General features: G+C 42.0%; 1 protein-coding gene across 2 annotated transcripts in view; it reads left to right on the top strand.

Moving 5' to 3' along the window:
- Positions 1-1,337: 1,337 nt before the first annotated feature.
- CTTNBP2NL (CTTNBP2 N-terminal like) overlaps positions 1,338-21,331 on the top strand; it is a 73,325-nt gene continuing 53,331 nt past the window's right edge. The window contains exon 1 of one of the 2 annotated variants that reach the window (XM_043963307.1): positions 1,338-1,383. The gene's annotated coding sequence lies outside the window, so the exon portion shown is untranslated. Of the gene's footprint in view, positions 1,384-19,966; positions 20,083-21,331 lie in introns of those variants that run through there. The other variant, XM_043963308.1, reaches the window with a different exon arrangement.

The raw sequence follows: 21,331 nt of genomic DNA on the forward strand, positions 1-21,331 counted from the left end.
AATTTAATCATTTCACTGATAAAGCCAAGCACATTATTAATAAAAGGATTGAAGTCTCTGGTAGACTGAAGACCATCATGAGTGGGCTCACAGTTTATATGCCCTTCAAACACTAAGTGTTCAATGAGAGGCTGAGAATGACATCATGTCACCCGTGGAGGGAGTAACTATATACTCAGACCACCCCCAGCCTTGGGCTCTCTAGACAAAAGGATCTGTCTCCAACCAAGCTTAAGTAGAACACAATGGGCTTCCTTCAAGAGTCATTTAAAATCAGGACTTCGGGAAAAGGGGAGAGCTCCAAATCTCCCCCAATAACAAATATTGGTTATTAATAATCATTTCTCTCAATCTATAATATATACATGTATGTAGTTATGTATATTTCCCTACCTACATACACGTGTGTATATAGACATAGATGTTTGCAGGTCTCTCTATGTTTTGGTTTCACATAACTGCTTGCACGTTGTCACCCGGTTAGATCGTGAGCTCAAGGGCAGGGATTGTATTTTGCCTTTCTCTGTATGCCTCGCGCTTAGCATTGTGCTTGGCACATAGTAGGCATCTGATCTATGCCTGTTATGTGTTAGGCCCTGAGAGGTACCTCCCTCCCCCCCCCCCAAAAAAAAAAAAGGATCTGTTTTTGCCTTCGAGGAATTTGCATTCTACTCGATTCTAGGGGAGAGGACTGCAAGGTTACCCCAGCACCACCCCATTGCTGCATGGTGGAGTCAGGCCACAGCCAAGGCCGGATCAAACCCAAAAGGGCTATCTGCTCTCCCCCTCCGCCGCTCTCCGTTGGGGCAGCCACGTACAAAGAGGGGCTTCCCATTTTTAAAGTGAGAACTAGAATGGGATTACAAATTGGAGGGTAGCTAGTGAACTGGGCGATGGGATACAAATGCTAAAGCCCGAACAATGCGGGGCGAAACTGCAACCCGGGAACACCAGGCCGGGATCGAGAGCCAAGCGCTTCCCGCTCGGCGAGGACCGGGCGAAGGCACACGCGCCCCTAGCCGCGGACAGAGCTGGAGGGTGAGCAGCTACAGAGCCCGGGCGGGTCGCGGCTCGAGAGCCGATCCGCGCGCCAGACTGGGAGGAGGGCTCTCCCCGCCGGAAGTGACGCGAGCTCAATTCCAGCCCGGCTCTCCCCAAACAAAAGGGATCTTGGGGCCCCGGGAGGAGCCTGAATGACATTGGAGAAGCCCCGCCTCCCCCCGGCGTGGATTGGTCAGCGAGCCGAGAGGCTGAGGTGACAATTGGCCGGGGAAGCTGTCAAGGCGCGCACCCGGCGGGGGAGGAGGAGGGGAGGCGAGGGACTGTGGATGGGGAGCGGGAGGCGGAGGCGGCGGGGAGCGGAGCCCGGAGCACCGGGGAGAGGTAGGAGCCGTGGGCCGGGTACTCAGGGATTGAGGGGAGACCTGGGTCTCGAGAGAAAGGTGAGGGTGGGACTGCCGCCCCACCCCCCGACCCCTAGCACCCCATCCCCCGAGGGGGCGGGGCCCCTCCTCCTCCTCTGCCCGCGCCCCCCATTCCCGGAGGAGGCGGCGCCCCAACCTTTGAGGAGATCCCCGGACCTGCCCCAGCTCCTGTCTAGCCGCTGACCCTTTCCCCTGTGCCTCACCCACCCACCCTGTACGGGGACCCCTCCCCTCCGCGTCTCGTTTAGAGAGGGGCTCCCCCCCATCCCCTCCCCTCTCCCCCTTCGGGCCCGACAGTCCCCTCCCCCCTCCCCGCCACCTGCCCCAGCTCGCCGGGGCTCAGAGGGGAGCTGGAGTCCCCCCCTCCGGTCTCTTTATAGTGAGTGCTTCTCTCCCCTGCCCCCTCCCCATTTACGTTGGTAGCCTCACACCCACCTGCATCCTTAAATGAAAAAGGCCTCCCCATCCCCGTGCCAGCCTATTTCCCATCCCCTGCGCTCCGTCCTGCCCTGCCCAGAGTCAACCCCCTGGACCTCTCTTCTCCCACGAGTCGGAAGCCCTGGTTTCCCTCCCCTTTCAGCTGGAGGACTGAGGCTGGACAGTGGGAGAAGCCCATCTCGATGGACTGGCCAGATGGAGTCTCCCAAGCCATAGGGCTGCTCCTCCCTCCTCCATTCTCGCCTTGGGGGGGAACCCAGGCTGGTCCCCGGGGTACGGTTTTGTATGGTTTGCTTCTGTCTTTCACCACCACCACCCTGTTCCCTCCGCGAATTCCCCAGGAAACGTGAGATTCTCCCTCTTATTTCCATGAGCCCCGATGCTGTTGCAGAAGTTGGCTAAATGATGAACTTGACCCGGTGTGGAGAATACACACAGGCAATGAATAAGTTAGGATCCTTCCTTAGGACGCTCTATAGAAAGGTAAATAAGGACCATTAGTCTAGTGACTAAATTGCTCTGGGAGACTTGAATAACCTTAAAAGGTGTAAATCTTGAAACAAAAGCCAGGAAGTGTTTCAAGAAAATCCTGGTCCAGTTGTCTGTGGGTTTATGATTAATCTGGTTTAATGGCCTTTGGTTGCTTTCTTCTCGATCCACACCCACTATTAGATGCTATAGGTCTTTTCTACAGTTGCAAATACTACTAGGTCAACGATGTCGTTTGGTTTTTACCAGAATAGGATCACCTGCAGAATAGAAAAAGCAAACTATGGTGACCAAGGTAAACTGCATATGCCACAACTGTAACTAAGTTCAAGGATATTCTTTGAGTATACATTCATGAAAGAAGCAAGCATTTATTTATTAAGCACTTACTCCATGCCAGCGGGCACTGTGCTAAGCAATGTACAAATATCTCATTTGATCCTCACTACAGTCTGGGAGGAAGGTGCTATTATTATCCCCCTGTTACAGCTGAGGAAACTGAGGCAAAGTGATGAAATGATTTGCTTAGGATCGAAGAGCTGGTGTCTGCCAGAGAATTTGGAGAATTGGGGTCTTTCAGACTTCAAGTTCAGCACTATGCCACTTGCCCAGCCCTTATTAGCTGTGGGTGGGTCTTTAGAGAGCTTGTAGTACAATCCCCTCATTTTACATAAAGTAACAGCCAACAAGTGGCACAATCTCAGGCCTTCTGACTACTAGTCTAGTGCTTTCCACTCACTGTAATATATGGTATTTGCACTTTTGGAATTGGCATTAGCATGAATACCATTGGATTGTCATTGGACATCCAGTGAGGTAACACTTGCATCTATAAAAATTCGTCATATCTTTTAACATTACTTCTTTAATACTCACTCGTAAGTCACCCTTCATGATGGTGTAATGTTGGAGTAGTGTTGATTGTGACAAAGTGCTTAGAATTAGAGTCACAGAGGGTGTATATTTGCAGTAAATATTAACTAATGCTTTTACTTACAAGTCAAGTCAATAAGCATCATTAAGTATCTACTATATGTGCTAAATAATAGGGCAGGCTAGGTGTTGAAGTACACAGTGCCAGGCCAGGAGTCATGAAGACCTGAATTCAGATCCAGCCTTAGACACTTACAGAGCTGTGTGATCCTGGGCAAGCCACTTAACCATTGTCTGACTCAGTTTCCCCATATGTAAAATGAGCTGGAAAAGGACATGGCAAAACCACTCTAGTATCTTTGCCAAGAAAACCCCAAATGGGGTCACGAAGAGTAGGGCACAACTGAGCAACAACGTGTGCTAATAATTATAGCTAGCAATTCTATGGCATCTTAACATTGGCAAAGCACTTTACGGATGTTCTCATTTGACTCTTAGAACTTTGTGAAGTCGGTGCTATTATTATCCTCACTTTACAGATGAGGAAACTGAAACACAGAGAAGTTAAGTGACTTGCCCATAGTTACACAGTCAACTGTGCAAAGTTTTGGAAAAACTAAGAAAGGCAATTCTAATTACAAAGTGTATTTCGAATTTGTGGAGGGTAATGAATTATAGATATGGAGCCTTCAATTCTTCTACAGAGATCTGTTTAAAGATCATTCCAAAAAGAAAAAAAAAGATCATTCCCAGACGTCTTCAGAAAGATCACAAAAAAACAGAGGCTGGTTGGAAGCACTTCAAGAGTTGTATACTATGTACACAGACATATATAGAGATATTAACACATGGGCCCCTCAGCCAGAGCTACAGAAATTGAAAGGGAATGGTCAGGCTCATCAAGATGCAGAACAGAAAATAAAGTTGAGACAAAACCAAAGAAACTAATTGCTAAGGCCCATCATGCTATTGTATTTTTTGGTAGAGTAAATAAAAATTGGCCTTTTATGTGTCTTGGTTATCCTTACAGCTCCTGTTTGGTCTTGGTTAATCTCGGAGCAAGATTATGAAGCTGTCTCCATGGTGTAGACCTACAAAGATAACTTTTTGATAAGAGGAGGCCCATCATGATACTATAAACAATCCACTCCTTTTTTTACCCGGTGCTTACCTTTACTTTCCTTATCTGGTCTGCCTGAAGGAACTTGTTCAGCCTAATCACCACCCAGTGATTGAAATATCCACAAGAACATTTTTTGCTTTCTCTCTCTCTCTCCTCAACGTAATTACACTTCTCCGAACCTGGGCTAGACTTAAAAATAAAATCAGTGCTAGTCATTTCAGGGTTTCCTTTTTCTTTTCTAAGAATCCAATGTGAATATGAGTTTAGAAAAGTATTTCAGACATTGAGTGTCTGCTTATTTCATTCCTTAATAGGTGTTGTAGTTTCATCTTTCTTTTCTCATTTCCTTCCCTTCCTTCCTTCCTTCCTTTTAATGGATCTTCAAATTGCCTTTTAAACTTTCATAAATGATGCTAGTGCTATAAGGGTGTTTATAGAACAGTGGTTGGATTTCTAACTAGAATAGACTCTAGTTCACACAAGCTGATCACAGAAGTTCTGACATGCTCAGCTTACAATGAGCTTGTGTGTTAGCTGAATCAAGTTTACAGTACTGCCAGTTAATTTGCAGAGCAGAATTGGAATTCGTCCTGTGGAAATCTTGGCTTTTCTGAGTCGAGCAGAGCAGCACTTCTAGGTATGTCCAGTGGACTGGTCGGTGATCATGCCACGAGACAAGGAACACAGATTTATTTCTAAAGGAAAGTAGAGCTATCTGTGGAAGCTGACCCCAGAAATGACTTGTCAGCCTGTTTTGAAAGCACATTTGTTCCTGTTTCCTGAAGATTTGATGCTAACTGGATAGGTTCCAGTTCAAAGCATCTCAGTTTAAAAACGGCTTATTTGTCAGTTTGCATATGAATTAAGTCTAGGTAATGGAGGAGTTAACTATATGTATTCCAGCCTTTGTCTTTAATCATTTAAAAAGATGAGAATTAAAAACTAATAGGAAAATGATTAACTTGCTTTTTTGTTTGTTTGTTTGTTTTGTCGGGGTAATGGGGATTAAGTGACTTGCCCAAGGTCACACAGCTAGTAAGTGTCAAGTGTCTGAGGCTGGCTTTGAACTCAGGTCCTTCTGAATCCAAGGCCAGTGCTTTATCCATTGCGCCACCTAGCTGCCCCTAACTTGCTTTTTTACATATATCAGTGAATATAAGCCAAGACAACAAAGGAAAGATAAACTAAAAGCAACATCTTCCGTGTGTGTATATTCTATTACATCATATTAGTACCTGAGAAGGGGTCAAGTGTAAGACATTTGATCCTGAGAAGTTTTAGTGGGTTTGTTTTGGGGGGGGGGGGTTGTAATTAATTTTGTCTTTGCGGGTTTTTTAATTTAGTGAATTATTTTTCATTATGGAAGAAGGAATCTCATCCTGCTGTTCTTAACCCTTCTCTCTCACCTGGATCTCCCCCCCCCCTCTCCCCTCCCCATCTGAGTTTTTTAACTAGGTCCTAATTATCTAATTCTTTGGTTAGAAACCCAGAGCACTCAGGCTTGACTAAATTGCACTTGGTCAGCCACCTCTAACTTTAGTTCCAGGACTTTCTCAGTCCCCTTTTCTATTGGATCTAAAGCAAATACAATCTGATTGACAGAATTTTTTTTTGCTTGAAAAAAAAATGTTGTCTTCCGGCCAGTTCCTCCACTCCAAACTTCTGTCCTGAGCCCCAGAACTTTTATCCTGAGCTATAGGTTTGGTAGTTGCCTATACTTACAGGGAAGAACTATCGCTGGTTGGATTATATGACATGGGGGAAACAGTTTGAGAGACAGATGCTAATGGCTGGCCAGCTTAGGTTTTCATCAGAGTACCCTTAACCTTGGGACAGCTAGGTGGTGCAGTGGATAGGGCACTGGCCCTGGAGTCAGGAGGACTTGAGTTCAAATCTCACCTCAGACAGTTACTAGTTGTGTGACCCTAGGCAAGTCACTTTACCCCAATTGTCTTAAGCATCTGGAGGCATTTCCAGTCATCCTGCCACTGGACCCAGAGGGCTCTGGAGGAGAGGAGTTAGTGACCTTGCACAGCCCTCCCTCACTTAAATCTAATTCACTACAAGTCATGACATCATCTCTTGGGGAATGAAGGACAAACAACAACAACCCTTCATCTTGGCCATACCCAGGTTGATTGCAGGAGCCACAGAGGCATGATGCAGTCCTTAGATTCTACTTGTGGATATACTAGAGAGGGAGCTAATGAATGGGGCAGGGAGGGGGGGGGGGGAAGTGGACTATTTCAGGGCCTTATCACATCACTCGGGAACTATTTCAGTGGCCTCTCTTGCTCTATCAATCATACCCACCCACCCCCCATGCATGGGGAAGCTGCCAGACTAATCTGCCTAAAACACCGCTTTCATCATTTCATTCCTTTACTCCAACGCCGTCAGTGGCGTTTCTTTGCTCACAGGATAAAGTCTAAACTCTTCACTCTGGCATTCAGAGCCCCCCACAATCTGACTTCATCCTATGCTTCCATCATTCTCTCAACCCTAGCTACTTCTCGTATTCACCCATTCCCTCTCCCTGACACTGGCTTGTAATGTTATCAGTTTTTATGAAGTGATCCAGCCAATCTGAAGGATGTGCCCTTGATCTTGGGTTTACCTTATATTAGATTTTTGTCCTTGTTCTATCTTTTTATGCCCCAGACACTCCCTCCGCCGACCCGCCCCCACTTTCCTCAGTAAAAAGAAGTGCCTCTAGGGCAGGAACTAGTTTTGGTTTTTTGTTTTTTGTTTTTCCCCTTAGTATTCATTGCCAGAGGCTACTGCTGTGCCTCTTTCAGTGTAGATGATTAATATGTTTATTGAATTGAATTCCTTTATCTCTTCCTTGCCTCTGCCAATGTACTTTTACTCTAGTGCCCAACAGATGCTAAAACAGGGGTCTTTCCCCCACTTCTAAGCAATGACACCATGACACCTTGCCTAACCACCAGCCTCATCTCCCCATCCTTCTCTTCAATCTTTTATGCCAACCTATTTGAGCATCCCCATGCATGGAATCATTTAAAACTTGTATTATAATTATCTGTGTAGGGGCAGCTAGGTGGCGCAGTGGATAAAGCACCAGCCCTAGATTCAGGAGGACCTGAGTTCAAATCTTGCCTCAGACACTTAACACTTACTAGGTGTGTGACCCTGGGCAAGTCACTTAACCCCAATTGCCTCACACAAAAAATTTTTTTAAAATAATTATCTTTGTACATATCTTCCTTTTTATACATATGCGTTTATTATATATCAATGATGTGCAAGGAACTGTGCTAGGTTATAGAAATACAAGATTGAAAATGGCAGACTACCTTATACTTATTTATGTTTCCCAAAGTTCCTAGCACAATGCCTTCAACATAGTAGATACTCAAGAAATATTTCTAATCAAGTCAGACAATCATTATTTTCTATTTAGAGCATCAGTGAATCTGGCCATCCTTGACTCAGATGCTTTAAAAGAAAAAAAAAAGTCTCATAGAAACAATCTCACCGACTACAAGAAGCCTTATCCACCCTCTCTTAATTCCAGAACCATCCTTCTGTTATTGCCTGTTTATGTTAGTGTGTATATATTTGTTTGGATGTTGTCTCCCTCATTGTGTTTTAAACTCCCTAAAGACAGACTGTCTTTTGCCTTTTTTTGTATCCCCAACATTTAGCATAGTGTCTGATACATCATAGATACTTAATAAACGTCTACTGACTTGAATTGTATCCAATTGAATTTTGGGATGTTGACAGTAAATTTTAGAAGAGGCAGGCATTTAGCATATAGAACATTTTTTTTCTTCTTACATCCATTATGCATTTGGTATAACATATAAAATCTATTTTCCAAAAAATATCACAGCTGTTTCTCAGGCATTACAGGTTGAACATGTGACTTAATTAGAAATTATAGAAATTCAGCTGAAAGACAGACATGTCAATACCATATAAAAGAAACAGAAAGTAGCGATTTCTCTTCTCTAGTATCATGTCAAATATTTGAGCCATCAGTGATCTATGTGCATGCTCCTGGGGGCATAATGCCTGGACTTCTTAGGACAATGCTGATTTCAGATATCCTTTTCAAAACCATGGGAACATCCCCCAAAGTCCCAATATTTTGGCAAATGGTAACTAAATGAATCAGGTCATTACAATATAAAAATAAACAGGTCACAAAAGAATAAACCAAAATATGGAGACTCACAGTCTAAAGAAACATCATGTTTACAATTACTAAACTATTTGCATAAAAAAATACTGTATCGCATGTCCATAGTTATGTATACAAAGTCCAGTTGTGTGACCATTGGCAACATTAAGTTGCCAAGAGCTCAGGAAGACTACACTTCTGTACACTGAACAATTGCCCTTCCCACACACACACACTTTTTTTGTATGTAGAATGGACATGATGTTACAGATAAAATCCTTTGGAAACTCGTGTCCAAGATTTGAAAATACAGTCACTGTATTTGGTGACATACCTAGTTTTTTTCAGGAATTTATTAGATTCTCCCCCTTTGAACCACATAGGTGGAAGTTAGAGAGAGGAAAAGTTCTTAATAGAAGGAGGAACTTGCTAACTGTGAAAATATTATTATCAGGGGCCCCCTGCTGAATGAGCATGAGACAGTATATGGGCCCCACACACACACACTTAGTTTTACCCATCACATAAAATTAGAGGAGATCAAAAAATAGAATGGGTTGCCTTGGGAGACCTTCAGGTCCCACAACTAGAGTTCTTCAAGAAGAAGGTAGATGACCATTTTGGGGGATATTGTCAAGGAAACTTGTGTTTTAGATAGGGTTTGGACTACATAAGTATTCACTAAATGTTAGGTAACACCAGTCCACAGAAAATTTTTACCATTTGTTTATGCTTTTATTACTAACCATCTTACTTTAAAGCCTATAAACTTACAAGCCATTTTCTCTTCCCTATCTTCCTTCAGCCCTATTCTTCCCCGCTCTCTCTTCTAAACTCTGAAACTGCTCAAATTAGCCAGGCTAAAACTAAAGGCCAGAGTAGTCTATAGTAGAAGATTTAGTTATTTCACTAATCTGAAGTATAGTTTGGTTTGGGAAGCACTGGATTTACATGATTGTTGAGGTAGCATAGAATCTATAGTTCTCTGGCTAATTTTAGCCAGTTTAGAATGAGTAATCTTTAGAAGTGGCTGCCCTGCTAGATGGTGCGGTGGATAAAGCACCGGCCCTGAATTCAGGAATACCTGAGTTCAAATCTGGCCTCAGACACTTGACACTTACCAGCTGTGTGACCCTGGGCAAGTCACTTAACCCCCATTGCCCTGCAAAAAAAAAAAAATGGCTGCCTTGTTTCAGAGGCTCTAAGTTAGTCACCATAGCAGCAACCTACTGCTAATAGTAAATTAATAACTTTATTATTATTCATTGAGGGGAGAGGGGAGAGTTTTCCACCAAAAAGCAGCTACTTGGACTTAGATTGGTAATTCAGGTAGCCCAGGAGCATGAACTCCAGAGCTCTGTAGCCAGTTGACAAGGGAGTGCTACTTCCCGTTTCCCTTTGTTTTATTTTGCCCTAAAAGGGGGCAGGGGGGTGATCTTCCATTCCATACTTGACTGCCTTGTTGACTTCCTGAATAGCTATGAGGTGAGTCTTTCTACTGTTTGGAACATTGATCCTTAAAAGGATCTTGGACCCTATTATGAAACCCTTGGTGGAAGCAGTGACTTCATCCTATATTAGGACTGGAAAGTCTTTTGTATTCCAGACTGCCTCTAGAATCATGAACCATGAATCATTTTACTGGAAGTGAAAGGCATCTAAAATCAATTGACATGTTCTATTTAAGTCAAAGATGTGTCACAAATCACAGCACCCTTATTTCAGAAAGTCTTGAATTCAGGGAGTAGAAGTCCAGTTAAAATTGTTATAATGAATTGGTGTAGTTGTATAGGGCTGATTTCATTTAAACTGGATGAAGACAAATGAAACTTTATAAAAATAATCAGAGCAGGTCAAACAACATTGGGTAGTGGAAAGAATGCTGGACTTAAAGTCAAGAGGTCTGGGTTTCAGTTCTGTCCCTGCCACTATTAAAAGTTTTGTAACCTGGGGAAAATTGCCAAGCCTGCCTTTCTCACAGGTTATGGTAAGAATCAAACAAGTGGAATTTGTGTGTGTGTGTGTGTGTGTGTGTGTGTGTGTACACACATACATACATATATACACACATACATAAATATACTATATATATGTAATTTATTTATAGATATAAATATACGTATATATATTTTTAATTGTAGCTTATTTTCCTAAAAACTATGGCTCATTAACAACCATTCCAGCAATTTAACTAGTATTGTTCTTCTAGTCTGATCTCTTTCAAGTAAGACTTAGGACTATAAACAGATATCTAAGTAGATAGACTTGTTTTTGATGGCTTTGCTTATTTCCCTGATTGGGAGGGGAATGTTTACAGTTCTGCATTTGAAACCAATTCTCTTTCTTCCCCTTCTTCAGTACACAAACATAAGTTTTTAAGCACTACAAGTATTCGGTGCACCAGACTGAAGGGAGATCTGATTTGAGTCCTTCTTCCTCCAGGTCAACCTTTCCTTTCATCCATCAAATTAAGGAGCTGGGCAGACTGCTTCTAAGGAAGGTCTTTTACAACTCTAGTGTTATATGATCCCTGGGAGTATTGATGGGGAATTAGTGAGTTTTCTGTGTAGTTTTCCTTCTTGTCATCTTGTTTTATTTAGCATATGAGAAAAGCTAATCCATTTGGTCAAATTGCACAATAAAATGAATTGAATTATATTAGCTAAGATTCTTCTAATCCCCAGGATCCCTAGAACTAGTGAAAAATGAAATGAAAGAGGTGCAAGTAGTTTGAGGTTTTCTTAGGAAATATGCTACAAAGAAATTTGATCGATTTATCATTATTTATGTTATCTTTGCCTTTCTTGACTGAATATGGATCTGGAGACCAGGATGCTGCTTATGTTGCATGGGTATTGAATCGAGTAGCTCAGCAGTAAAATAATGATGTTTAAGAATATTTACTTAATCATAGTGTTTGTCTCTCAAAGGCTTATTGTAAAAATCTATAGTGATAATATCAGGTAAGCAGACATCTTTTTCTAAGGACCATTTTATACTTTGCTTGTAATAACACTGCTACTATTAGATCCTATGATCTGCTCAAAGTATTCCCCTTAATGTGTCATGAAATTTATGACTTTCAAATTAATAACTCAAATTTTTCTATTTCATATTTATGCTATAGCCTAGATATAAATGTAGATTTAATTGAGTAATAAAAAAGCAAGGTATTCTATAAAAGGTTCTGTTATGTTACTTTTGACAGTAAAATGAAAGATTAGATTGAAGTTTAGTAGGTCTTAAAAATTAGCTATTAATTAACATATGAGGAGTATCCCCAGCATACCTTTTAATTCCATTTCAGAAAAGGCTGGTTTGAAAGTAGTGGTGCGAAGGGCAGCTAGGTGGTGCAGTGGATAAAGCACTGGCCCTGGATTCAGGAGGACCTGAGTTCAAATCCAGCTTCAGACACTTGACACTTACTAGCTGTGTGACCCTGGGCAAGTCACTTAATCCTCATTGCCCTGCAGAAAGAAAGAAAGAAAGAAAGAAAGAAAGAAAGAAAGAAAGAAAGAAAGAAAGAAAGAAGAAAGAAAGAAAGAAAGAAAGAAAGAAAGAAAGAAAGAAAGAAAAGAAAGTAGTGGTGCTAAACTCTGTGGCTAAATATTGTGGGGAAGTCTTTAACTACAAAATTAATTTTGTGCCTTGATTTTACTACTTGTGAAAATAGCATGAGTAGGACTACTTTTCTTTTGGACATTCATAATTAAACGCTGTGTTCACTATCTAGATCCTGTCACAAAATAGAGCTTTTGTTACCATTTTAAACTATTTCTTTCTCTTTACCATCTTCAGAGCAGAACTTCAGGGCTAACTAGGGTTGAGTCTGAAAGGGAGATGAGGGCATCCATTTGGGGAGCAACTCAATGTCTCGCCTCACAGTGTCCAAATATGACCTTTACTGGGATCCAGAGACCTTTTGAGTGTGAGAATGACTGTTTTCTAAATAAATAACTCACATTATGTAAGTGATGTCAGCATTTATTAATCACTTACTGTGTACAAGGAAAGTACTGAGCTAAGTCCTGGAGATACAAATAGCAAAGTTAGAGAGCCCCTGCTCTAAAAGAGCTCATGTTCAATGAAGGATGCAGCTGCTACCAGTCAGGTGGAAAGGTTCAGTGGTCCTTAGGGGACAGCCGCAAAGCAGACTGCAGTGCCTCTTCTTTAGTGTCATTCCAACCGATAACATCATAACAGTTCCTGATCTTGAACCATTTGAAAGTGCCAAGGACTTTTGTGGTGCAAACCTTCTTTTCTTAGTCTTCAGTAGGTGTAACTACATTACCCACATAAGCAGACACTAGACAGCATCCCCATGGGGGTTGCCATCCAGGATGATGGGTATAGGACCTGGGCTAGGAAGGTCCTGCCACTCCCCATTGCTCCTCTGTGTGAAGGGGCCCAACAGTGGCAGTTGGTCAGCAGTGATTGTTGCACCCAAATGATGGCCTCAGGGCTAGGGGTAGAGGCTTAGGCCAGTGGTCCTGGGGGCACTGCTCTTTCAAAGAGAAGGCTCTCGGGCTCTGGGCTGTCTCCCTGGGGTTCCAAGGAAAGGTGATAATAGTTTGACTTTACTGTTATATGCTCCTTTTTGTCTCCCCTCACCCCCATGCCCAGTGCCTTGCATCTTCAGCTAGCTAGTTTGCCTGCTCCGTAGGTGGCAGGTGGTACCTTCCCCTCTAATGGCTGTGGGTATTGGGCTGGAGCTCCTGTACTTACCTGCCAGTTGGTGGGCAGTCATCCATTGACAGAGGTACTGGGGAGATGGTCGGCCTCTTCTACATAGGGATTGCTCCCCTCTGCTCTAAGGCTGTTCTCAGTACTTAAAGCAACCAGCCCCAACCAATTATTAAGCACAGCAATGTACTGCTTGGGTGAATATTCATGATGGCTAGGTTTCATACTGTTCATAAATCAATAAGATTATCTTTTTCTTTTCTGTTCTGGTTTTCTCACAGAAACAAGTTATTTAACTGCTCAAATTCATATTTTATAATATAGAGGCAGATAAGGACAGTTTCAGGTTTTCAGAAATAGCTAATATTCAGTGTTTGGATTTTGTTCATTAAAGGGACTATGGCTATGTCCTGGGGAAATGGTTAGTTTTTGTTTTGTTTTGTTTTGTTTTGTTTTTGGTGAGGCAATTGGGGTTAAGTGACTTGCCCAGGGTCACACAGCTAGTAAGTGTTAAGTGTCTGAGACCAGATTTGAACTCAGGTCCTCCTGAATCCAGGGCCAGTGCTCTATCCACTGCATCACCTAGCTGCCCCTTTTTGTTTTTGTTTTTGTTTTGTTTTGTTTTGTTAATTTTACTATTCTTTTTTTTTTTTTGGTGAGGCAATTGGGGTTAAGTGACTTGCCCAGGGTCACACAGCTAGTAAGTGTTAAGTGTCTGAGACCGCATTTGAACTCAGGTCCTCCTGACTCCAAGGCCAATGCTCTATCCACTGTGCCACCTAGCTGCCGAAATGGTTAGTTTTTGAGTGAACTAGCTTTTCCTAAATTTTGCACTCTTTCCAATCGCTAGTTATAAATACTTGCTATATGGTCCTTAGTCTCAGCTTATGCAATTATAATCCAAGTATGACTTTCCTAATTTTATTTGAATATGTGCTAAGAGGCGAATTTAACAATTCTGGAAAAAGAGATCTCTTAATTATCTGATTTATTCTCTGTAATAGCTAGAAGTAATAATGCTTTTGAAAGATCAAAATGAGATAGAATTTTTTTCTAGATAGGGATTGCTCCCCTCCACTCTAAGGCTGTTCTTAGTACTAAAAACAACCAGCCCTAACTAATTATTAAGCACAGCAATGTACTGCTTGGGTGAACATTCAGGTTCTCCTGAATTACTCTTAAGCTCTGAAAAATCAATCATTTGTCTAGGATAGTTCTCAAAGCTTTTTCTCCTCACTGTCTGCTGTGGGGAGGGGCAGGCCATGGGGGAAGAGGTGGAGAGAAGAGGGGGGAGGGAGGGAAGGCCTGTGTTTCTCCAGACGTACACACCCAGATACTACTCACACAAACATATAATCTTACCTGTACTCCACCCTGGCACACCCTCCAGTACCTAGCCATTGCTTTTGTTTGGGGTGTTTCCTTTTTTGCTGCCCAAAGTACATCTGAAACAGAGCAGCTCAGTAAACCTGTCCAGGGGGAGTCAACCCCTCCCTCCGAGCTAGGCCTCCATATCATCTCCTGTGAAACATGAAAGAAGCAAACCATAGGTAGAACAAATGCAGCCAAAGTGGCATCTGGAGAGGGAGAAGAACCGAAATGTGTGTGAGCTTGTTATCCCTCTACACTTGCTTCTCTTCCCTCTCTACCTTCTCCGCCTTGCAGATTTCATCAGCTTCCATGGATTCATCTCTCACCCTGTGACCCCCAAATCTATATGTCCAGCCCCAAAGTCTTTCTTGAACTTTGGTCTCATGTTGCCAAATTCCTGCTGGACATCTCTCCCCGCATGTCCTAGCGGCATCTCAGACTCAACGTGTTTAAAACAAGACTCGTGTTTCTTATCAGACCCATCCCTTTGTAAAGTTTCCTATGTCTTCTGAGGACATCCTCATCCTTGACTCTTCAGTTTTCCTGGCCCCATATCCAATCTCCCACACAGTTACCAAAATGATTTCCCTAAAGCACACCCCTGACTGTGTTAGTCCTCTTCTCAGCCAACACCAGTGATCCCCGTTTACCCTCAGAGCAAATATACACTCTTATATTTGGCATTGACTTTGCACTATGGCTCTAACCTATCTTTTCAGGCTTTCTTATTATACATTACTGCCCTTCATCCATTCTACCGTCCAGCCAAATGGGATTTCTTGCCGTTCCTAACACAAGGCAATCAATCTCTCATCTCCATGCCTTTGCAGACAGTCCCTCTTCCCCTCCACCTCTTAGACTCCCTGTTTTCTTTCAAGACTAACTAAGCTCAGGTGCCTTTGCTGACCAACCCTTCTCCCCCTACCCCCCCCAAGTTCCAGGGTCCAGAAATCTACCCAAATGACCTTGTATTCATTTTGTATTTGCCCACAGAGATACAGGTTGTGTCCACTGTAGATTGAAAGCTCCATGAGGAGACAGAAGCCATTTTTGTGTCCTGGGGCCTGGGGCCTGGGAGGTGCTTAGTTAATGCCTGTCAGTCTTCTCTGCTGCCTCTCTCACAGCCATCCCTGGCTTTTGAGGCTTATAGTCTCCAGCCTCCTCCAGTCTCTTCCCTCACCCATCCAGCTTCCTCATAGTGGCCAAATTGATATTCCTGAGACAGATCATGGGATTATAGATTTAGAACTGGAAGGGATCTCAGAGCTCATCTAATCCAACCCCTTCATTCTGTAGATAAGGAAAGGAATGATGACAGAAGTCTGAGCCTCTCTCCTTCTTCTTCCCCCACCCGACCCCTTACAAACACACAGTCTATTGATACAATCTACCATGACTCTCTATTGCCTCTAGGATAAAATACAAAATACTCTGCCTCCCACCCACCTTTCCAGTCTTCTTTTTCTCTTCATACCCTCTCTATTCTGGTTGAATGCCCCCATACATGACATTCCACCTGTGATCTCTGTAACTTTCCATAAGTGCTTCATGTCTGAAATGTATCCCTTCCCTCCCTCTCCCTCATAGGCATTGCTCAGGTGCCCTCTCCTTCAGGAGGCCTTTCCTGACCTGACATTTCCCCCCCATCCCCTCCACTGCCACCCCAGTTATTAGCACTTTGTTCCTCTTGAAATGGCTTTGTGTTTCTATTGACTTGGATGCACCTTCTAGTTACTTATGTACACGTTGTGTCCTCCTAGCCTACCGCATTGAAAGATCTCCAAGGACAGGGATTGTTTCCTTTTTGTACTTGTATTCCTAAGGCCTAACAGTGCCTTGTTCATACTGACTTGCATAGAGTAGCTGCTTGATCTCTCTCTCTCTCTCTCTCTCTCTCTCTCTCCATATAGATAGATAGATATAGAGGGGCTAGGCAGTGAGGGTTAAGTGACTTGCCCAGGTTCACACAGCCAGTAAGTGTTAAGTGTCTGAGTCTAAATTTGAATTCAGGTCCTCCTGAATCCAGGGCCGGTGCTTTATCCACTGTGCCATGTGAATTGAACTTAATCTGGGTTAAAATTTTATAGGTTCCCTACCACCTAACACTTGCTTGACACACTGGAGGGATTTAAATCAGCATTTGTTTAATGAACAGATGAATGAGAAAGAATACCAGGCAGAAGAGATAAATGACCACAGCAGAATTGTTCCCAGTAAAAGCAGCTGTGGTAGTTCAAGGAGAACCATGGCGCTCTTGCTCCTGGTATGGAAGACTTGCAAGCCCCAGCCTGAGACAGATGCTTCTGCAGTCTGTCTAGCTGTTGGCCCTGGCTTGGTGGGAGGAAGAATGGCATGCTAGTAAAGCTCATTTTTAGAAACTGCCTGTAGAGCCCTCAAACCGAGGCTCATACTTAGCCCTTAAATGGATATACTATCCCAAGGTATTGAAATATAGTTACCTTAAACAAAGATTTTGTAGGTAGCTTTGTTTTTCATGGAAATCTATGAGGCTGAATATAGCTACAGCTCTATTACACACAGCTCATAGATCAGGGCAATGTATTCAGGCAACAAGCTCATGAGACAGTTAGAATGATAAACTACACTTTTCAAAGGATCGTCAATAGAACCCTATAGCTACAGGGACATAAGTGGTCATGTAGGACACATCCTGAATGCCTTCTGTAGTATCCTTAACAGATGTTCATCTAGTGTCTACTTAAAGACCATTAGTGACAGATAAGTCACTACCCTAAGCTAAACTGCACCGTTTTTAGACAGTTCTAATTGTTAGTACATATCTCCTTATGTTGAGTCAAAGTCTGTATTATTTTTTTCCCACTCACTGATTTTTGTTATGTTCTTTAGATCCAAATGGGACAAGTCTTAGTCTGTAATACCTATGACAACCTCCTATTTATTTGAATGCAGTGGTCATGTACATCCCCCTCCCAGTCCTATCTTCTCCAGACTAAAAATACTCAGGTTTTGGGGGGGGGGGTTTTGGAGGGGGGAGGTTGTTTTTATTTGGTTTTTTTTGTGATTTTTGTTTTGTTTTGTTTTGGTGGGGCAGTGAGCGTTAAGTGATTTGCCCAAGGTCATACAGCTAGTATCAGGTATCTGAAGCCAGATTTGAACTCAGGTCCTCCTAAATCCAGGGCCAGTGCTTTATCCACTGTGCCACCTAGCTGCCCCAATACCCAGTTCTTTCAACCAGTTCTCATGCAGTTTTGAGTCCTTTCACCATCCTGGTTACCATCCTCTGGACATCTTTCAGTTTTTCAGTGAACTTGCTAGATGTGTTATTTCAGATGTTGTCTAACTAGAGCAGAATACAAGCTTTATTATACCTGTTTCACTTTGGAGAGTTTGATACTACTAAATAAGCCTAACAACAGTTTAGCTTTTCTTTTACATATCACTGCTGACCCTATAGCTAACATTTGTCAAATCTTATTGATTGCTCCTCTGTAACACCTCTCATATCCATCCCCTTGCCTGCACTCACAGAGCCTCTATCTTCAATTCAGGATATCAGCATCTTTCACCTAGATTACTATGATATCCTTCTAATCAATCTCTCTTTTCTCTTGTCTATCTTACACAAAGGGGAGTGAGGAAGGAGAAGGGGACAAGCATTTATTAAGTGCTTACTTTTTTTGTGAGGCAATTGGGGTTAAGTGACTTGCCCTGGGTCACACAGCTAATAAGTGTCAAGTGTCTGAGGCTAAATTTGAACTCAGATCCTCCTGACTCCAGGGCCAGTGCTCTATCCACTGTGCCACCTGGCTGCCCCAAGTGCTTACTTTTTGCCAGGCACTGTACTAAGTACCTCACAAATATTATCTCATTTGAAATTGTGGCTGACAAGTAGCCAAAAGAGTCTTCCTGTACCACAGGCCTGATCATATCATTCCCCTGCTCACCTCTCAGGAATTCCCTATGGCCTAGAGAATACCTAAGATCCTCCCTTACCTGGCTTCCATTTACCTTTCCATCCTCATTCCTTACTAGTCTTCTGTTCTCTATTACAACCAAACTAGACTGACTAGTTCTTGAATTTGATATTCCACTTTCTATCCTTATACATACACAGAAGATATTCCCCATACTTAAAATATACTTTATCTTTATCTTTGCAAATTTGTGCTGTACCTCCATCTAAGTCATTGATAAAAATGTTGATTACAGCAGGACCAAGGACAGAGGTCTTTGAGATCGACATCAGTTGATTTACCACCATTCTCTAAGACTAGTTTTTTCATCCCTTTCCAAATACATCTAACTATACTATCCCACAAAGAGCCCACATTGTGTCAGGCTTTGTCATATAGCATGCTGAAATCCAGAACTGCTGAGTCTCCAGATCTAGTAGCCTTGCAGAGAAAGAAAAGAAAGAAGGGAGGAAAGGAAGGAAGAAAGAAAGTTAATTGAGAGGCATGACTTGTTATTGATGACCCACACTGGCTGAAAGTAATCACTCCTACTTTTTCTAAGTGCTCCAAAACTATCCCATCAATAATTTGAATAGAAAATGGAATCCATACCACTAGCCTATAAACTGAAAATATACTTTTTTCCCCTTCTTGAAAAGTTGGACAAGATTTACTTCTCCTGTTTTATATTTACATAGTGCTTAAAAGTTTGCAAAGAACTTCATATCTGTTCACTTATTTAATCCTCACAATAACTTTGTAAGGTAAATGTTATTATCCCCCCCTTATAGATAAGGAAACTGAGGCTGAGAGGTCAAATTATTTGTCCAGGGTCTTTCAATGATTACTGACTATGGCTCAGCATCACATGTCAGTTCTCTCAGTACCCTAGGAATGTAGTTCATCCAGAGCTGCTGAATGCACGTCATGTTTCAGTTAGGTGCTCTTTGTCTCCCCACTTATCTTGTGTTTTAATTTCCTGTTCATTCTTTCTGTACTTCCAAGTTTGAAAAATCTTTCTTTTCTGTAATGGGAAAAAGAAAAAAGAAAAATATGACTTTGAGCACCTCATACTATCTCTTTTTGTTCATGTTTTTTTAATTTAAGTTTTTTATTTTTATTATTTATTCAAAAATGAGCATTTCTGTATACAAAGTAGAATATAAAAAGAATTGTCTGTGAAACTATGACTTTTTCTATAACTCTTTTTAAGTATGTAATAAATTCAACTTGTTACTTTCGAAACTGTCCTTGTTTGTGCCTCCTTCCGAACTTCCTCCTCTTCTCTTCTATTGATTTATGAACTTTTAGAAATGTTTCTGTGACCTTCCTCTTTTTCTTTTCTTTTTTTAGGGATTGGGCATCACCATTACTATCACTCTTCCCTGCCCTCCCAACCACTTAAAAACAGAAAGAGGTGCAAAAAAGCCTTGTAAGAAATAATCATAGTCAAGCAAAACAAATTCATTTGTGGTCATATCCAAGAATGTATGTCTCCCTCCACACCTGGATTCTATCAGCTCTCTGTTAGTAAATAGGTAGTGTGCTTCATCATAGGTCCACTGGAGACATAACTGATCATTAATTGTCTTATAGGTAAGTCTTTCAAAGTTGTTTTTCTTTTTGATGTTATTATTTTGAATAAATTTGTCTCCTGGTCTTGTTCACTTCACTCTGCAGCAGGACATAGTCTCCAAGGATTCTCTGATATAATCTCATATTCTTAAACACAGTAATATTTTATTACATGCACATACCACAGTTTGTTCAAATGTTTCCTGGTTGATGGGAACATTCTAAATTTCCATGTCTTTCCTTTTCTTCTTTAAATGTCCTCTTCAGGATCAGGAAGTTTGTTTTGCTTATGACTGTTCTTCCCTCTTAAGCAACATCTTCTATGCCTTTTTTTCCTGTTGAATTTGGTGTATTTCTACACCTCACTCTTAGTATGTATTCAAACTTCCTTTCTCTGGTTCAGATAAAGAATGAAGTTCACCTGACACTAACTCCCCCATACACCTTCCCTATATGTATACTTTTCTTCTCATGCAGCAGAAAAAAATAGCAAGTTCCAACTCCCCTTTTCTAACATTCCAGACAGGTATATTCCTTTTAAACTCCCTTTTATTTCCCCTCATCCTAACAAAAGAACCAATTCTCCTCTCCCAGATCCTTATTTGTCCCCCTTCATACCTTTTGAAGACAAAGTTTCTCAAAAAGACTCCCTCATTAGGATGTTAGCACTATATCATCAGAGTGCTAGTGACATCAGTCAGTGACCATGTGTTTGGAGTATCTGCTGTGAGCCCAGGAGGGCAGGCATTGATGAGTTGTTCCCACTTCCTGTTGTGGTGTATAAAAAGTTCAAGAGACATAATTTCTGGATAATTAACATTCATTTTATTAATTATGCCTAGTGGGTAATTAATTAAAGAAAGAGTCAATTGGCTGTCTCTCCTAAACCAAAACTCCTTCATGAAACCCACTCAGTGCTTATATACACTTAGAAGAGCAGGTGTCCCTGTGGGTGGAAATCAACTCAGATTGGTTAACAGGTAATGAGAGAATAAATATTATAATGAGAGGTGGGCTTCTTCTAATGAGGGCCTACTCAGCCTTCCCCACCTTGAGGGGAAAAGGGGAAAAAACATTCTGAGTGAACAGTGATATCACTGCCTGAACTACAAAAGTCAGAAAGAGCAGTTTTAGTCAAAAGAAGATTTGATGGGAATGATGATAGACTTGGTTTGGGAGTGTTGAACTTGAGGTTTTGTGGGACTTTTTGGAAGGCAGTCATAGATGTCAGTCTGGTGCTTTAGAGAGAGGTCAGGGCTGGAAAACTGAT

This window comes from Dromiciops gliroides, chromosome 4 (genome assembly GCF_019393635.1).
Source record: "Dromiciops gliroides isolate mDroGli1 chromosome 4, mDroGli1.pri, whole genome shotgun sequence".
Taxonomy (NCBI): Eukaryota; Metazoa; Chordata; class Mammalia; order Microbiotheria; family Microbiotheriidae; genus Dromiciops; species Dromiciops gliroides.